This window comes from Solanum pennellii, chromosome 11 (genome assembly GCF_001406875.1).
Source record: "Solanum pennellii chromosome 11, SPENNV200".
Lineage (NCBI taxonomy): Eukaryota > Viridiplantae > Streptophyta > Magnoliopsida > Solanales > Solanaceae > Solanum > Solanum pennellii.
The window spans coordinates 7,905,147-7,917,033 of record NC_028647.1 but is presented as its reverse complement, the minus strand read 5'-3'; the positions used below and the strand labels follow the sequence as shown (position 1 = coordinate 7,917,033).

The following is an 11,887-nucleotide window of genomic DNA, read 5'->3' as shown; positions in this document are numbered from 1 at the left end:
TGCTATATACATATAAAATAATACTGTTATGTGTATAAGTAGAGGAATGCTTGCGCGATAGAATTGATTAAGATATAACTGAATTTATGTTGTAAAAATAGAATGTATTTTCTAGTGGAAGGTGTTTGATTAATGAACTTCTTGCATCCCCAAGGATTGGCTAGGAAAGAATCGTTCAATTGTCAAAGTCTACGATGCCACAATACTCTTGAAGGTAATAAATGTCGACTTTAAGATCCTTCCAGTGGGTTTAAACCTCTAGTCAAGAATAAGGTTTAAAAGTCATAGATCAATACAAAAACAATCAAATTTACATCTCAATCCAAATCGTCTTTGTTCACTGATATTGTTTGAAATCTTGCCTTCCCTTTTAAATTTAACTATGCTTGTTTCTAATAGTCATCTCATGGGTTTGAATATAGAAATTTTTGTCAAAACAAATGTAAATTACTATTTAGGCTTACTAAAGTCTAGTTATAATAGGATACAAAAAGAAAAAGGTGTCTGATCTCTCTAGTTTAACATGAAGCTTCAAATTTCTAAAAAAAATGGAACAAAATGATAAAGAGAATGATTCAATGAATCCAGCTGGAATTTCTAAAATAATACCATAGGTTCTAATAAAACAAAGCACAAATAAATAAAACCTCCATGAAATAACAAAATAACTCAAAGAAAGCTACAAACTATTATTAAAGCTTTAGATCTAAGTCAAGCTTCTCTTCGTCTTCATTATTCTTTTTTGCACCCCCCTCTTCTAACTTAAGTTGCATGTAATTATTTCCACTAAGAGTATCATCAATATTGACCAATGAATCCTTTATATTTAAACCCTCAACACTATTTTTGCCCTCAAATTTAAGGGACTTATGCAATGCATCAGCTCTAGTTCCAACCATATCAATTTTGTTATTTCCTAGGTGATTTTTTGTATGAAAAAATGATGAGATTGATGATGATGACCACTTCTCAGGTATAAATCGGCATCTGAAAAAAATTGTTGTGCCTGATAAAAAGTAGGGTTATGGACGACATTAGAAACTTCTTTAACTTCAAATGAGGATTGACTGGTAAAAGATTTGTGAAATGGCACGTGTGAGTTGAAATTTGAGTAGAGGTAATAGTAAGGATGATAATTCGGAGGGGAAAAAGGCTGAACAAAATCAACAAGTTCATTTTTCCTTTTATGCAATGCCCTCTCTTGTTTGTGAGCGTCTTGATGTCCCCCTAGGGCTTGCTTAGTGGAAAATTCTTTCTTGCAAAAGTTGCAAGAGAAAATCTTAGTTTTTGAGGAACTCCTCTGCGTGGGAGTATTCTCATTGGATGGTTCACTAGCAAGAGCCGGTGTTAAATTCTTCTCATTATTGTAATCATTACGGACTTTGAGATCAAGATGTACTCTACGAGATAATAATTCATTTGGCTTCAATTGAGAATCTTCCATAATTTTTGCTTTCATCTTCTTTGTATTTGTGATGACTTTATGAGATTCTTCTGTGGCTAACGATATGCTAGAAGCTTTAGAAAGAACATGAATTGGTCATTGCAAAAGCATCCATTTCCCACTATACTAATGTTTATGTTCTTGAAATGTACTTGAGATAAGAATAAAGAGAATGGATCTACTAAATAGACAATATGAAAATACAAAATCCTTCAAATATGGAAAATTAATTATGTATGGTATTCCAAATGTAAATATTTAAGCAACCAAATCAGAGTTCTTGTAGAGGATCATACAACTTGCTAAAAAATATAATTCCATCAATATATTTCAAATGATGGTAAGAGGAAGAGGAAAATATATGGTAAGAAGTGCTAAGAAAATTAATAATTAAGGAGTTCCAAAGTAAATTATATGAAATATTAGGAAAATTAATAATTAAGAGATCACATTGTCCTATAATTTATTGTTAGAGGAGGTGGATAATTAATGGTAATATGAATTAGAAAATTTAATAATTAAGTAGTTGTAAAACATATCATAACAAGTATTAGGAGAACTAATAGTTAAGGAGTCCTAAAATATATGGTAAAAGAAAATATATTTTTAAACTTAAGAGATTCTAAAAAATATATGGTAAGTGAAAATACATGGGGTAAGAGTTCTAAGATATTGCAACTGACCTTAATTGTAGGTTCTTTGAACTTTTGTCATTTGCATACTTTAAGAGGTGAAGGATCCAATAAGTATGGTTTGTATGAATAACTTAAATTATATAATCACATATCTATACTGGTTATTTAGGATCTATTAATAGGCATTTTTAGAATTGTCACGACCCAAAAGTGAATGCCTACTATAAACCCCCCATAGATAAGCCAAAACCAAATATTAAAAGATGGTAACTAGAAAGAAATGAGCAGAAGCATAATATAATTATATAGAATAGGGTCAGTAGCATTGATTTGTAAATACGATACAAAATATACAAAACGGTCTCAAAAGTAACATAAAAGACGACTATATACAAGATTCAACCCAAGACCCATTGTTACTGTTACAAAAGCATCTAAGTACAAAATGACTATATATAACAAGTCCCTTTGAAACAAGATAAAAAAAATATAGACATGTATAAAAGAAGCAAATCAACAGTCTCCAAATGCCAAGATCTCACAACCATCCAAGTCTACAACGGCCACGGGATATTTGACACTAGGATGAACAAGCTGCCTCTCCGATCCTCTTATCCTTAAAAAACTTAGTGTTGAAGCATGACTTTTGCGACCAAGGAAAGAGGCGTTGTCAGTGCTTCATATTCACTACGTCATGTGCCACAATTGGTTTTAACAAGTTCTAATATAAAAAATTATTATTCATGATATGAAACTGGCTCGGGAACCGAAAGAAGTTGAAGATAAATTCTTCATCCTCACATTAACACCAAGAACTATCATGCAAAACAATAAAAATGTAGGAAGATTAAGATATATATATATATATATATATATATATATATATGCAATGTAATTTCAAGCGGAAGGGTTTGAATGAACTTTTTGTGTCCCCTAGCTTCGACCAGGAAAGCAATCATTCAATTACCAAAGTCTTCGATGCCACAATACTCTTGAGGTGATAAATGTCAACTTTAAGAACCTTCAAGAGGAGATTAAAGTTGTATTCCAAAATAAGGTTTTACACTTCATGAATCAATACAAAAACAATAATAAAAACATCTCAATCTAACTCGTCATCGCTTGCTTATATTATCTTAAATCTTGCCTTCTCTTTTTGAATTAAGTATGCTTGTTTTAATAGTCATGTCATTGTTTTGAATATAATGATTTTTGTCATAAAAAGGGAAATTACTATTAGGCTAATAAAAATCTAGTCATGATAAGATACACAAAAAAAAGCTGGCACATCTCTTTGGTCTAACATGAACTTAAAATTTCCAAAAAAAAAGGAAGCACAAATGACGAAGAGAATGATTTAATGAATTCAACTAGAATTTCTAAAATAGTACTATATGTTCTAATAAAAACAAAGCACAAATAAATAAAACCTCCGTGAAGTAACAAAATAATTCAAAGCAAGCTACAAACTAACATTAAAGCTTTAGATCTAAATCAAGTTCTTCTTCTTCTTCATTATTCTTTTCTGCATCCCCCTCTTCCAATTTCATTTGCAGATAACTATCCACCAAGATTATCATCAATATTAACTGGTGAATCCATTATATTTATACCATTTGCACTATATTTGCTCTCAAAATTAAGGGAATTCTTCAACACATGCATCAACTCCAGTTCTAATGATATCAATGTTGTTATTTCCTAGGGAGATTGTTTGTACTAAAATACGATGGGCTTGGTAATGATGGCCACTTCTCGGGGTTAAATCGATAATTGTATCCTGAAAAATGGTCATGTTGGATAAGAAGTAGGGTTATGAACAACATCAGAATCTCCTTTTATATCAAATGATGATTAATTGGTAAAAGACCTGTGAAATGACGTATGTGAGTTGAAATTTGAGTAAGGGTAATAGTAAGGATGATAATTGGNATATATATATATATATTTGATGATTCGTCATAACTCCTAGCTTTCACGATTCCCAACTGATGGATTTATAGTCACTTAAACGCTATAGTTTGACTCTAAAAAAAAGTATGACAATTAAAAGTGGACGAAAGTAATGCTATATTACCATCGTATGATTAATGCTATACATCATCCAATATTAAAAATTTACCTTTTCTTTATGGTGTAAAAACTACTTTCTTTTACATTTATTATAATTCAGTGAAAACAAGGAATAATGTGTCTTTAGATTAAGGAAAATATTTCAGATAGTAATTATGAGAAGGAAGTAAAGAATTTTGATTGTACTTACTATATTAACCCTTTTCTTTTACATTGTGCTACAAGTACTTTAACAATGCTTCCTACTATAACACTATAGAAAGAAAAAGAAAAAACATAAAGAAATTTTACATTTTGAAATAAATATTCGCACAAGGTTACAAGATAATTATTACTGTAAAATTACTTGGACAAAATAATACATGCAATTGATGAATTTTTTTAAGACAACTAAACAATGACAATATTTTATTCATAAAATAAAAATTTCTTGAAATATTTTTCAAAACCATGAAGGAAAAAGAATTTAAATTGTTTTCTAGTTGGTGAATGGTAAATACAGTAAAATTTCTATAAATTAATATAGATGGGACCATGAAATTTTATTATTTTATAGAGATTTATTTAATCGATAAATTAATATTTATTAATTTAAAGAATATTTTGAGATTTAATGAAGGTTAATTTTGATTATATCAAAACCATTGCATCTTATTAATTTCAACCTTGTGGTGATGAGATAATAAGAGCTTTCAAGATGTATTATTGTAACAAAGTTTATCATAAGATATTAGAAGACTATGACAAACTAATCCAACAAATTAAGATTAATGTTTTATATGCTATCAAATTTGCAGTCCTTACTTGGACAATAAATGTTCAAAAAAAGACAATGGAATTTGGATGAACCCACTTGTGAAAACGTCAGTCATGAACTTGACGTCATGATTAATGATCTTAGTTACCACAATAAAATGGATGTCAATAACTTGTTGGACTATCCAGGTGAAAGCGATATACATGTTAAGAGGTCCAAAGCTTAGAAGAAACTGTGGATACTATCGAAAAAAGCAATGTTGATGATGAAATTGAAGATGATACTACACCTTTGGAACAAGTTACGTGTAAGGAAACACTTATCGCATCTTGAATTCTTCACAATTTTATGGTGCAGTTCGAAAATACAACATTAGAGCTCTTGGATGCAATGAGAAAGTTAGAGATGAGCTTCAACTAGATTTAAATTTTAAGAAAAAATTGAACACAATAGAATCACATTTCACTAAATTGTCTTAAATATATTTGTATTTTTAAAGAATTATTAATTTATGATATTAATGTGACCATACATTTATATAGAGGTCTTATGAAAATATATTATCTTATCGAAATTGGTGAGTTTTTTCATTGTTCCAAGTCAGGACCGGAGAAAAATATTATTTTAGAGAGATTATTAATTTATCGAATATTAATTTATAGAGGTTTTACTGTAATTTTCATTTTTCCATAAGGAACAGTGATATTGGTGTGTTTGATATAAACGAAAATGTTAATTTGAAAAATAAGCTAGTTTCTAACTTAATTTCTCATGTTTGGTTGGTGAGTAAAGAAATTATGAAAAATACTTTCTAGCACATGGTTGGTGAATTAAATATTCTTTTAGAAAAAATCTTTTACTTTTGGCTAAAGAATAGAAAATATCTTTTTAGGAAAATTGTTTCTAATCTAAAAATCAAAACATGACACAATAAACGATTTCGGATCCTTGATACCAACACCTGACCCAGACTCCTAACATGATACCCGACATTCGAATTGTCACTTAACTCTGATACTCAAATTGGAAAACGACTCCAACACCCGACTTAGGGCTTGTCCTCAATTTTCGACTATAGATTCAACATTCAAACAAAGATCTGAATCTGAAACCTGAACCTTGACATGGCCTAAAAACTCAATACTCAATCTGGAATCTAACCTCGGGACCTAACCCAGGTCCTTACTTCCAAATTGCGACCCGATCCCGACTTCCAAACCATGATTTGAACACACTTAAGACCTGGCTTTTGAACTCAAAAACCAACTTTCAAACCCGAGACCCGACTTTTGAAGTTGGGATTCGATTTCCGAACCTTAATTTGACCTCGAATTCTAAACCAAGACCTTCCACCTGAACCAAGACACGACCTCAATATTTGATTCAGAATCCAAGCTCAACCCAACGTGATCCTAACTCACGACCCAGGTCTTTACTTTAAATCAAGATCCTATCCTTATTTTCAAACTGAGAACAGTTTGAAATCCGAATTCTAAACCTTGATTTGACCTCGATATTTAAATGATGACGTGACACTTGAATTAAGAACCAACACTAGAACTGGACTCAACTTTCAAATGAGGGCCTTACCCCGTCACTTAATCTGGAATCCAACATCCAAATTAGATCTGACATTGACGATCGATCTGGGACCCAAACTCATTACTTAACTTAGAAAATGACCTCGACTTTCGAACCAAAACCCAACTCCGACACACAACTCGGACCCCTGTATTCACACCCATCCCTAGAATGGCTTGATACCCAAACTAGATCCAAATCAACAATTGATATAGGATATGACATAAACTCTCGACCCAAAACCTGACTCTGACACCTTACTCAGGACCCAACTTCTAAAATTGAATTCGACCCAAACATCAACAATTTATTTGGGACCCAAACTGGTCACCTAATTTTGGAAAAACCCTCGACTCTCGAACTGAAGCATGACTTTAAGAACCAACTCTATACTCTATTCATACACATGATTTGGGATCCAGCCTCGAAATCTAATTCGCTGATCTGACCATTAATGTTAACTTGAAATATGACCCCGGCTCAATTTAATGATATCACATGCCGCTTTGTTTGGCTAAATGTTATACACAACTAAAAAATTAACGGCAAGATCCTTTACTCTATTTTTACTACGCTGAGACTTAAAATTTTTTATAATATTCTTATCATCCTCCTTTACAACTATCAGAATATTGTAGAAGATATTAAGTCAAAAGTAAAGCACAATGGACCTCTGTAATGACCCAGATGGTATTTTTGGGAAATTTTGTAAATTTACAATTTCCCCCTCCCAATATTGACCCCAAGTTGTTTGGAATTGATTTTTAAAATTTGATTTCGACCTTTGAGTTGTAAGTTTTGATCTTTTTTAAGATTTGAGTTTGAAAGACTAAAGTTATTAAAAGTGGTTTTCAGTCTCTTTTGGAGTTTCGAGTGTCGGAATAGAATTTCATTGATTCCATCAATCTCAGAATGTGGAATTTTGTTTGTGAGAATTGTCGGTTTCAGATTCAAAGTCTTTTTAAGGATTTGAGACCCCAAGTTGGAAAATTGTGAAAATTTAACCTTTGGGTTGACCTTGGTGAACATTTGGGTTTGGATGCTTGAATTGGAATTTTGAGATTTCATTGAATTTGGGTGATGATTTTAGGTCTAGGAGAGGTCTTGGTTGATTTTCTAGAGGTCCCGATCTTGATTTAGGCGTTGTTAGTTTCTTGTGACTTTCATGGATATCGGGTCAAGGAGACCTCAGTTTCGTGTTTTGATAGTTCCATTCAGTCTGTAACATCGTGCAAAGTCAATATTTATATATGATTTATGTGTACGGGTTCTAAATAAATCTCAAGGTTTATTTGATGTTTTGAGTGATGGTTATATTTTCTAATGTTGCAGGCCTCACAAAGGCGAAAAAGTCTTCTTGATCGTGACGGTCACGTTAGCGAAAACCTTATCGTAATTGTGAAGGTTGCACTTGACCTGTCCTTTGCTTTTGTGATGGAAGTGTCACAATCATGACCTTCACTTCTGCGAAGGCCGAATAACGATCGTGATGGCCAAGTTCTATTGGGGTTCTCTGTTGTGAAACCATGGTCCTTTTTGCAACATCAAAGAGGGGTTATTGCTCTCAAGTTTCAGGCCTTAAGCCCTATTTCCATTTTGAGCTTGGTAAAACCCTTGGAGGCGATTTTGAAGATATTTCTTGTGCTAAATCTTTTAAAATAAGTTCCTTTGATCCTAAAATTTCATTTTTCTTTGATTATTTATGGATTTTAACATCAAAACTTGTGATTTGTCTTGTTGTGGACCCTATTTGATTGATTGATGAGATAATTGATAACAGGAGTGTGGACTTGATTTGCTTGAATTGTTGTCTCTTTATTATGGTGCGAACTTGCTTATGTGCATTGATTGTTGTACACCGTGGTGAGACATGTGATATAAAGCCTATGGGAAATAGTTTCAACTTGTGATATGATATAAATCTGATGGAGAATGGTTTCGTCTAGTGATATAATACAAAGTCGCTACGAAATAGTTTCGGCTAGTGATATAAATTTAATGGGAAATTGTTTCGGTCAGTGATATGATATAAAGCCGATAGAATATGGTTCCAGCTAGTGATATTGTGCCGAAAGAAAATGGTTCCGGCAATAGTTCTATTACTGTGATTTAATGCACTTTTATTTTTATGTTTGACCTACTTGTGAACCATAATTGATGCTCTTTTTACCTGTGATTGATCTACTTCGCATTGAGATTGACTTACTTGACACATGTTGGTTGTTGAACTGTGACTATTGGATGGTGATTATAAAAACCTTGTGATATGTGTATTGTAGAAATGTTATTGTGTTGTTCGTACTCACTCTTTGCTTCTACACTGTGTAGTTTATGAGCCCAGTATCGTGTGATTGTGCTTCTACTTCTGAGGCTTGTTGAAGAACTATTGATAGGTAGTTGTTTGTCATCCCAACGGGACCTATAGTCATTTTTTAAATGCTTTGTTCTATTTGAGAGGCTAAAACTTGAGACTTGTACTTGTTTCTTTATTCCACACTTTATGTATTAGTGGCTTGTACATGTGACAACTAGATTTTGGGGTGTGAATAGAATGAATAAGTTTTCCGCTTTTATTTTGTTCTCTCTTTATATTTCATTTTTCTTTCTTTTTGTTGGGTTGAGGCTTACTTGTCTTGGTGGACATAAACAAGTGTCATCATGTCTAATTTTGGATTGTGACAACCTCTTCCTGAATTGGTTTACTCAGCTTAAACAGGATATTATGGACACAAATCCAGGGGCTTAATGGGATGATATTTTTTAACTACTTAGTGTGGGAAAGAGGATCTTCTAAATCCAGATAGTTGATTCTGAAATAATAGCATACTAATGAATGATGATTGCATGCATGTTTGGTCCATGGAAAATATATTTCAACAACATAGTTTTCGTCATTAACCCACAAGGAAGAAAATGGTGTCATTTTATTTATATAATTATCTTAACTTTGAACTGCATATCACTCTCTCCAACAGACACATTTTGACATTATTATGCATTCTTCTAAAAAAAGATCAACAAAATATTTTCAAGTTTCCTGGTTTCATTAATATTAATCTTCAATAGAGACCTCAAAAAGGCCGAAAGGATTTGAAACATTTCATATAAATTCTCGAAAAAATATTTTTTCTTGGAGGGAAATGCCATACAGACCTCATATTCCCTTTAATTTTTCCTCGTAACAAACTGTCATGTAACATGTTGTAACATTGAATATCAATTATTTATAGTGATAGGAGACCATTGGAGAGGAGTTCTTCTACTTGGATCTCCTGACATAGGAAAAACACTAGTGGCCAAAGATATTGCTACAGAGTGTGGGACAATATTTATGAATATTTCTTGTAGTTTGTTATGTGGAAAATTGCAGGGATAGAGTAAACGATTGACACGATGCTTATTTGAGTTTGCCTGTACTAATGCTCCAACAAATATTTTCATTGATGAGATTGAATATCTTGAAAATTCTATTCACTTACCCTCTGGCACTACTAAGAGAATCAGTCTCATCGATGAAAATTGTAGTTCAAGCATGAGTATGGGCAAGCTCGATTAAGCTTTGTGTTAATTGTTCACTCTCCCCGTACCCACACTTTGTAGCAAAATCTTTGGCCAAAATGTTTTCCATGTGTCAAGAGGATCAAACATAAGAACTCCTCTCTGAGATCTCCTGTCCATATTAAAATAAGTTATCTGACAATTCGTAACGAGAAAATACTAAGGGAAAATCGATATGTGTGCATTTCCCTCCAAAAAAAATATTTTTTCAGGAAGTTTTATGAAATGTCTCGGATAATATTTTCACCATTTTCTTTATTTATCGTATAATATTTTGGGATATTAAAACAAAGTAGAAAAAAGGTAAATTATAGTTAGTATAGTCATAATTCTTTACCTTCTTGCCATAAATAATTTGAAATATCTTCCCTTATCCCAAAGATATTTTCCCTTATTTATACTGGACTATAATAAATACAAAGTAGTTTTTACGTGGAATACAAAAAGTCAACCAGCGTTGGACCCACAAGATAGTGTCACGTAGGCCGAAAAGGGGTATAAAATTATTAATAAAATAAGTTTATGGGGAATATAGAACTGTAGTATAGTATAAGTGTGTTTGTGAGATTTCGGACATAGGTTGAGGGATACTTGTACATTATCCCTTCAATATTTGGAAAAGTGAAAATGACACTATTATTCTTGAAATCTAAAATTAAGAGAGAGAAAAATAGCAGTGCAGGCATAATGACATAATTGAAGAAAGGAAATCCATGGGTAGAGAATGAACACAAATCATTCTTCAAAGGATTGAATTATCATGGAAAAAGTAATTGGACTAAGATTACAAAAAATTTCTTGCCTTGTAAAACATCAATACAAGTTGCTAGTCATACCCAGAAAATCTTCGTGAGATTAATGAATTTTAATTCTAATTATAATGAGCGAAAAAGGGGTAAAAAAACCAAGATGAAGATCGAAAACACTTCATTTATTGTATTTTTTCTCTCATTTGAATTGGAATGAGTATCCCTTTTTTTCAGACTACAACATATTATGAATAGGCAAAGCCTGTAGAGAGTACACAATTTTTATGCTATAGAGCATAAATAACTTACAGAAAAATAAAACTAAAATCGACTAGTAAATAATACTATTGCTTCTTTCTAATAACTAACACTACTAGTTTGAATTACAATATTGTATATAGAGAAATACAAAGAACGAAGATGTATCTGCCAACACTTTATTGTGCCTTCCAACACCTTCCTAGTCCTTGATCGTTTTTCTACTTCTTGACAATCTCAAGTCCTTCAGAAGTATAGCATCAGGATCAACCCCGTCTTCCTGGCCCTTGAGATCGCTCTCACGCTGCTCGTCTGGTTCCTTTGTTGCCAATGCTGAAGTTGTACCATCACCTTTTTTGGCCCCGTCTTCCTTGTTCTTAGCAAGCCTCCCACGACCCTGTTTTTTTGGTTGCTCCAAAACCTCCTCTTTTTCCTTTTGTTGCTGCTTCTTTTGTGTATTTGACAAACTCCCCCTTCTCTTGCTCTTTCCTTTACTCTTTGAATTCAAGTGTTTGCTTTCACCAGGAAGCAAAAACCGTCCTCCATCAATCATAACAATTTCCCCCCTTTCACACATCTTCTCCAGATGATGTTTCAGCATCATCTTATGAGCCTTTGGCAAACTGTCATTATTTTTTATGATAAACTCAGATATCGAGTCTTCATCAGAGCCCTCTTCTTCGTCCAATTCCTGCAATGCTTGTTCAATCATCCAAGCGTAAGGAGGATGATCAGGGGTAGTTTGAAGACCAGACATAATAATATCAAGGTGTTGTCGAAGAATTGAATTCTGGGACTCTGACAATGACGCATTTGGTTCACTGTTGGACAT

General features: G+C 32.6%; 1 pseudogene; it reads right to left on the bottom strand.

Moving 5' to 3' along the window:
• Window positions 1-692: 692 nt before the first annotated feature.
• On the bottom strand, window positions 693-11,887 carry LOC114074697 (annotated as a pseudogene).